The 8291-nt window shown below is 46.5% G+C and overlaps 1 pseudogene; it reads right to left on the minus strand.

The window, feature by feature from the left end:
• Positions 1-721: 721 nt before the first annotated feature.
• Positions 722-789, minus strand: LOC138388870 (U6 spliceosomal RNA; annotated as a pseudogene).
• Positions 790-8291: the final 7502 nt, after the last annotated feature.

The raw sequence follows: 8291 nt of genomic DNA on the forward strand, positions 1-8291 counted from the left end.
ACTTTTCAGTGCTTTAGAGAATCAGGATGGGGACTCAGATGAGCTGGGGAGAGCTGTTTGGCAGGACGAGAGGGTGACTGTGGCAGTCAGTGTCTGCCCCTGGGACACGGCTCTGCTTCAGATAGAGGCCACATATGCCGTTCTCTGTCGCTCAGATTAAAGCCCATTTTCTGGTACGTTGTACAGAGCTCATTTTAATGGTGTGATAATTAAGTTAGAAATATGTGGTGCTCAATCCCTTTCTGAATGCTTTATTCACCGAGTTTACAAAATCTCTGTTGAAGTCAGAGAAACATTACTTAAAATAAGGATTTTAAAAAACCCTATTAATAAAGAAATGTAAATTAAGGCAGCAACAAGATGCCCTTTTTCTCCTACCAAATTGTCTAAGATGTATGTCAACGATTACTACTCAGCGTGGTCAGTGGTACTGGCAGAAGTTGCATTGGTACAATCTTTCCAGGAAATAATTGAACAGTTAGTAACAAGAATCCGTCTTTTGGATAATTTTTTTCTTTGTTATTTTTTAGGGCAATTTTCCTATAACCTTTGAACCAGAAACGTACTCCTAGGACCATATCTTAAGGAAGTATGGATCTTAAGCAATTATGTAGGTAAGAGAATTTTCATTCATCTGGTTATTATTTGCTGAAGGTTTTTTTTAAAAGAAACCTTTTTTAATGTTAAAAAATATATTGAATGTCATAAAAAATATTTAATTAAAAATCTGGAACGCTTCACGAATTTGCGTGTCATCCTTGTGCAGGGGCCGTGCTAATCTTCTCTAAAAGACACATGTACCTGAATGTTTATAGCAGCACAATTCACAATCGCAAAGATGTGGAAACAGCCCAAATGCCCATCAATACATGATTGGATTAGTAAGCTGTGGTTTATGTATACCATGGAATATTACTCAGCTATAAGGAATAATGAAGATACAACATCTCTATGGTTCTCCTGGAGAGAGTTGGAACCCATTATATTAAGTGAAGTATCCCAAGAATGGAAAAACAAGCATCACATGTACTCACCAGAAAATTGGTTTCCCTGAACATCACCTAAATACACATCTAGGAACGACACCAATCGGATATCAGACTGAGGTGGGGGGTGGGGGAGGGGATGGGGGTATGCCTACACAATGAGTGCATTGCGCACCGTTTGGGGAGTGGTAACACTTGAAGGTGCTGACTCGGGAAGGGGGAGGTGGGGAAGGGAGGGATATATACCTACATGATGGGTGCAACGCGCACGACCTGGGGAACAGACACGCCTGGAGCTCTGACTTGGGGGGAAAGGCGGTACATGGGCAACGTATGTAACCTGCAATTCTGTATCCCCCATAACAATAAGATGAAATAAAAAAAAAAAAAAGGGGCAAAAAAAAAAAAAAAGAAACTTTTTAATACATTCTTCTTTTCTACATTGTCCTACACATGATAATTCCCTCTAATTCCCCCAAAGCAGCCATGTAGGAAATGCCAGGTAAGCTCCTTTGGGAAGAACTACGTGGGGTCCCTGGACTCAGACAGCCTGGGTGCCAGGCCCAGCACCACCGCTTGTCACCTACAGTGACCTTGGGCAAGGTTGGGCTAGTCTTCTTCATTGTTTTCTTTTTATTATTTATTCCTGAAATTATCTCATTTGTTCTCTTGTGCCTTTTCTAGCTCCCAACTCTAGAAATGTTGGCTCCGCAAGCGTAGGCACTTGGCCAGAGCTGTTCACCACTGTATTTGTGGAGTTCAGACTGTGACACCCTGGACTTGCTGGGCCTCAGTTTCCTCAAACACAAGTAGGCATAAAAACAACACCTACCTACCTCGTGTTACGTGAGTTTAATACACATGAAGTGCTTAGAGCAGTGTCTGTCGTGTGGTCAAGGCTCAAGGAACAAAACATAGGGATTATATTGTGCAGCCTCCCAAATGCCTGAGAAAGATCTGCTAGGGAATCCGGTTAATGGTGAGGAAAGACGGAGGACTGAGAGCATCTCTTAAGGAGACGATAATTTCCGCACACTTTGACTTTGACTCCTAGTTGTCGTGTGAAATGGGGAGAGGAGGTTTATTGGTCCAGGAGTCCCCAAAAGGAGTCTCTTGCTGTTGGGGAAGTTGAAGCTGGCTAGTCCACCGCCAGCATGAACCTGGGGAGCAGGTGGGGGCTGGCTTTCCCCACTGGCTTCGTCCCACTGCCATGGGGGCTGGGAAAGTGTGTGGTTTCCTCTCTGTGACAACACACTGTTGAGTCAGGTCTCCCGGAAGCCTGGGCCCACTAACATTCACGTTCATGCAGAATTAGTACTTTAGGTAAAGGCTCTGTGAAGTGATCAGCGTCCGATGTGAGCGGCCCTGAAGCCTTCACCAGCCTTGCTCAGAAGGATCCCCCCATCCCTGGGAGTCCACTTGGGGCCTGAATGAGGAAGGGCATATCCTGATGCAAAACCTGACTTTTTCACTTAGCTTCGGTGAGTTAAGCAGTGAGTGATTCCTGGCCAAACCCACTGCATTAGACCTTGATATTGATGCCCCGTGGAGGAAAGAGAGCGGAGGGGCAGTTGGCAGCTAGTTTGGCCTTTCATTGAGGCAGAGGACCTCAGAGAGCTCGACACCTCTCCATCAGCAGAACAGGACGCCAAGGCCACAAAGGGCAGAGGCTAGTCCAGGGCATGGGGCTGGTTTGGGGCAGAGAGGGCACTCGGCCCCAGGTTCTCAGACACCAGGGGAGTGAGTCCTCTTCCTAGCGCCCCTGTTTTGAGTGCAGAGAATGAAAGCAGGTGAAGCAGGCAGAGAGGAGCAACTGGATTTGGGAAGTGTTTGCTGGGCAGGTACGTTCGTCACCCATGGCCTGACCCATCTGTGTATCCTTAGTGCCAGAAACACTCTTAGTAACGGCAGTCGGTTTACCAAAATGCCTGCCTGCGCTCGATTTTACCCTCATTTAAACATTGAAGCTCCTAGTTGTGTCTGAGAACAATAAAACTTTATTTTGATTTTAGATTCAAGCGGCATCAAAAGCTAGCACCAAGACTCTGAGTGTTACACATGATGTTGGAGTTGATTCGTACTAACATAGTCCCTTTTCTTCTGTGTGGGACCCTGCAAGGTCCCCGTGACACAGGGTGAAGAAAACACTCCTGCGTAGGCCTTGCCTTCAGGGAACTTCGTTCTAAGGTGGAAAGATGGACATTAAACAAGTAAACAACAAATGACTTCAAAGTTGCAAATGCCATGAAGGAAATGAAGATTTCCAGCTATTTTTGAGACAAAGTCCCCTAAATGGACCTCTGTAACCTCAAATCAATCACTAAAAAAATGAAACTTATTTCTTTCCCCCCACTCTGACTTTTCTCCCTGACTTCTAGGTCTTTAGTAATAAAGTTAGTACTTAAGAGTGGTTCTTCATGTTTTTAGGTTCTTCATGTTTTTAGGAACAGGGACCACTTTGAGGATATACTAAAAGCTATGAATGCTCTTTGCTGAGACACGTCCGTTTCTGCATACAGTTTCAGGGGGCTTCGTGGTTTCTGGTTAAGAACCCCAATACTGGAGGAATAAAGAGACATGGGGAAATGAGGGGCCAGCTCAGCTGCAGCTTCTAGTTTCCTGGAGGTAGAGACCAAATACTTAGACTGACTTGCCCTTAGAGCACTTTTTGTATTTCTGTTGACTTTTGTATTTCTGTTGACTTAAGAACAGACACAAAATAATATTAATTTTTTCAGTCATTCAGCATGTGTTTATTGATTTGAGATGCAAAGAAGTGAAGTGACTTGCTCAAGGCCACCAGCTAATTAGTAGAGTCAGAACTTTAGCCCAGTCTTCTTTTCCTCTAGAGCATGTGGGACAATGCTCAGGTACGATAAAAAGAGTGTTGATGGGGATGGTGGTGAGTAGGTGAGTGACGGTGTTGATGACGGCAGTGGCAGCGTGGTGTTGTTGTAGTGGCAGTGATGGCGGTGGTATTGCCGATGGTAGCAATGGTGTTGGTGGTGCTGATAGTGGCAGTGATGGTGTGGTTGGTGGTGATGATGGACGTGGTGCTAGTGGCCGTAAGAGTATTGTTGTGGTGGTCACAGTATTGATGGTGGTGGTTGTAGCAGTGATGGGGTTGCTCCTGGTGGCAGTAGTGACACTGATGATAAGTGGCAGTGGTGGGTTGGTGGCAGTGGTGGCAATAGTGGCAATGCAGAGAAATGGTGGTGAGTGTTGGAGGTGAACCTGAATATGGTGGGTAAGATCAAAAATCAGATTTTAGGAAATGCGAAACATTTTATCCAATTATCCTGGTTACTTTCCCAGCATTTATTTTTCTTTTCTTTGGTTATTTCTCTCTCTCTCTCTCTCCCCCATCACCACCCGACCCCCATATTCTTTGTATCACAGATACCTGCTTTCATTTAGGAGTTCTCTTTTCTTTGGATCTGCTTATTATGTCTAGACTAAAAATATGTATTATTAGAATGGCAGGACATATATCTTTGCTTTGCTTTGTAAATCATGAGTATGTTCTATTGTTATGGAACAAATGCCTGCATCCTATAAAAATGCAGTCTTTTCAGAGCAAGGCTCTTAAATCTCCAGGAGTTCTTTTCAACTTGTGTTTTGTTGCACATGACCTAACACACTGCAGTTACAGGACACTCAGAACGGAGAGACTGATAATAGCCATAATAACAGCCCAGGGGATGTGTTGACCTCCCTCCACCATTCTGTCCTCCGCACTTTTACCTCCTGTGGGATGAATCCCGCCTTCTTCTCCTGCTGGCATCCATGCCGGAAAAGGTTCAGTTCAAATGGGTATCAAGTTGGTGTATTTTTGGAGATGCTGGTAGGGCTGTTATCATTGTCAGACCAACTGCTAGTATTGTGTTTGCATTTCATCTCTGGCTGCTGTCTTATTCAGTTTTGTTGTTTTATTTTTCAGAGCTGTGTGGGTGAGTACATTGGTGGCATGCTGATCACATTTCCAGGCTGCCATGGGGCCGGGAGCAGAGCTAATAGACTGGATGAAAGAATAATGAGCCAAGGCAACGCTGACAGTCTGGGTGGCCAGGTCAGACCAGACAACCTGGAGCATAACAGAGATAAATGCAAAGTCCGGACTTGGGTCCAAACAAGTTGTGCAGGGAAGGCAGGGGAGGGACTCAGCCCGGGTCTGGGAGAGATCCATGAGTTGTACTCAACTGCAACTTCAAGGCGTGAGGTGGCTGCCAAGAAAGTGGGACTTAGTGTGTTGTTAGAGTGAGGAGGAAACAATTCTGTTCTGGTAGCCTTTCTTGGGGTTCTGTGTTGAGTTTTCGTCACCACACTTGACAGGTAGGGACTGTATTGAGCAGAGAGGCCAGTAGGGTGGGGATGAGGGAGGGACTTGAAATTTCACGTGAATCTTAGCATGGGAGCCTGGACAGCCGCAGCTCCAGAGAGCTGTTATTGGTTAAAACACGCTCCACTACAATTTACAGAAGGCCCGACTAGCAGTGGTTAGGTGATAGAAATGTAATTATCTCATAGGCCCCTCCAGGGTGAGCGGCTGGCTTAATGATGTCACCCAAGGCCCAGGCTCCTTCCAGACTTAAGCTCTGCATTCTTGGCTTCTCAGCTTCTCATCCATAAGTTTGTCACCTCATGGTGCCAAGATGATTGCTGTAGCTCCAAGCATCACACTCTCACACACCACATTCAAGGCAAGGAGAAGTGGGAGAGACAGAGCCCGGGAGCCTTTCTCAAGCATATTACCCTTCTATCAGGAAGCAAAAGCTTTTCCGGAAGTTTCTTAGCAGGCTTCCTCTTATATCTCCTTGGCCAATTGTGTGACATGGCCACCCCACCCTTTTGTCTCTTCAGTTTCAAAGACTAACTAGACCTCACCTGTAGGGCCAGGGAAGGGGAGGTTTGTTCTTAAACACATTGCTGCCCACCCCATGATGAAACAAAATTGGCATTTTCTTAGCACAAAAAAGGGGATGTGAGGAGTAGCTGTTGGATGAGCAACCAAGTGCATCTGCTATGGGCGTAAGCTTACTCTTCAAACATGAAAAGGATTGGTATGCAGAACAGGAGGTGTTTATGATGCTCCAGCGGCAAAATTTGGGCAAACATCGTGCTAATCAGTAGGTTACGAGAAAGCCAATTTTTGGTTCTACTCAAGGCAAGATTGCCTGACAACTGTAGTTATCCAGAAATGGAGGGTTGGGCTTCACTGGAGATGTGAGCCAAGTCAGCACCCACCTGGTGGGGACATAGTGAGAGGGACTCCTGCATCGGCTGGAGCTTGGGCAGGCTGTGGGGAGAACAGGCGTCTACACTGACCTGTGAGCTTCCTGCCAACCCAGAGAGCCTGTGATCCCAGTAATTAGTTTTTCCCCCTTTGAACGTTCATTAAATAATTATGCTAATTGGAGAAAAATGTTTCCACCAAGTGAGGTATAATTTCAAGTTGAATGGCATTTTTTATCTTTAGCATCATTGTATGAGATATGGCATTTACCTTGGACCTGGGCCTGTACTGTACTTTGTTTATAACTGTTACTTTTACCAGGACAAAGCAAGGAGGAACACATTCTTCAGTGAGTTAGGTTATGGGGAATGTGCATCTGGCCCACTAACTGGCATCTTAAGTACTGATTCCTGCGGCCCCAGAATCTTGTTAGACTTGCCGTACCGAGGCAAATATCAACTGGGCAGAGCCAGGCTCTTGCACCTCTGATATTTTATGCCTGGTAGGACAGCAGCAACCCTGCATGGAGCAGGGAGAAAAGAGTGAATCCAACTAATCAAAAGAACTTGCTCAATTTCTCTCCAAGTGAGAGAAACACTTGTTGGTTCTAGTGTTCATGGAAAACACAATCTCTCGTCTAAAGTCTCTGAAAGCTTCTTGAACAATATTCTCAATTTCCTTGCTGTCACTTAGTAAAAACAAGGAAAGGACTTGGAATAGACACCCTTTGGCCACCCCCTTTCCTCTCTTCTTTCTATACTGCTACTACCTGGTGCAGTCCCAGCAGTCCTATAACGTATCAGAAGACCCTACCTCCACCCAGTCTTTGCTGGGGGGACCAATAGAGTCTCTCCTCGGGAGCTTGCAATTGGGGAGGAGGTGATCAGTTTCCGTTGGACGTCTGGCCATAGAGACAGTGTGGGTGGCCACCTTCCACCGTGGGCTCAAAGGAGCCTGAAGGACAGGTACAGTGAGACCCGCTGGCCAATGACAGAGCCCGAGGCCTTGTCCGCCTGCATCCTGCCACTCTATCCATCCCTGTGTCCATGGCCCCTGGACGTTCCCAACCTCCTGTCCTGTGCCGCACTTCAGGGTCCACCCTGCACCTCCTCCCCCATTTTGTGTAAGCTAGTTTGCTTGGAATTTTGTTTTTGTCCAGGAACTTGAGAGAGATCCCACTCTTAGAAGGGCCTAACAGGAAGCTAATATGAATTATAAAAAGAACTTCATTGTTTTCTCTACGTACAAAATTATAAATCCTCATGGAAAAAAAAAAGTATAGAAATGTATGCCTTAGAATGTGAAAATTCCCACAATCATCCTCCTTGGAGAAAATCACTCTCCATGGCTTGGAAGTGAGAGTGAAGCGAGTGCTCCGGCCTTGACCGGGCCCTTCCCAAGGGCCACACGTTGTTGCAAGCACCGCACCTGTGCTGGCTCCTTTAACCCCTCCATGAGGCCAGGGGTTGGGACTCGTATGTCCTCCTAAAGATGGGGAAATGCAGACACAAAGAGGGTGAGGGGAGAGGAAGGATTTGAATCCAGGCAGGTGGGCTCCAAGCAGGGGCTCTTAACCACTGTGCTAGGCAGCCTCTCTTACTACTGTTGCTACTTGTATTTATTGTTGATTGCTATGTAACAAATTGCCACAAATTTAGGGACTTAAAATAACACACAATCTATTGTCCCACAGTTGCTGGGGTCAGGGGTCAGGGGTGCAGGCACGCTTAGCTGGGCCCTTTGCCTTGGGGTTTCTCACGGGTCAGTAATCAAGCCATCCATTGGCCAGGACCGGGACTCACCTGAGACTCTGCTGTACACCACTACCCTCCTTTTCAAACTTTGGTGTTTTTGACAGCTCCTGGTAATGGCCGGACTGAAGCAGTTGGCTTAGGGGACGGCCACAATGGCACCTTGAACTGGAGACAGCCGGGCTCACAGCCGGGCTCTGATCTGCCCTCCTGATGCAGGGGGAGGAGCTGGGCCAGAGAGAGAAAGTGTGGGTCAGGAATAGGTGCTGCGGCTGGAATAGGCAGTGAGACCCAGGGGGCTTGGAGCACTTCCCCCACCTC

Source organism: Eulemur rufifrons, chromosome 7 (assembly GCF_041146395.1).
Source record: "Eulemur rufifrons isolate Redbay chromosome 7, OSU_ERuf_1, whole genome shotgun sequence".
In the NCBI taxonomy this organism is placed as follows: domain Eukaryota; kingdom Metazoa; phylum Chordata; class Mammalia; order Primates; family Lemuridae; genus Eulemur; species Eulemur rufifrons.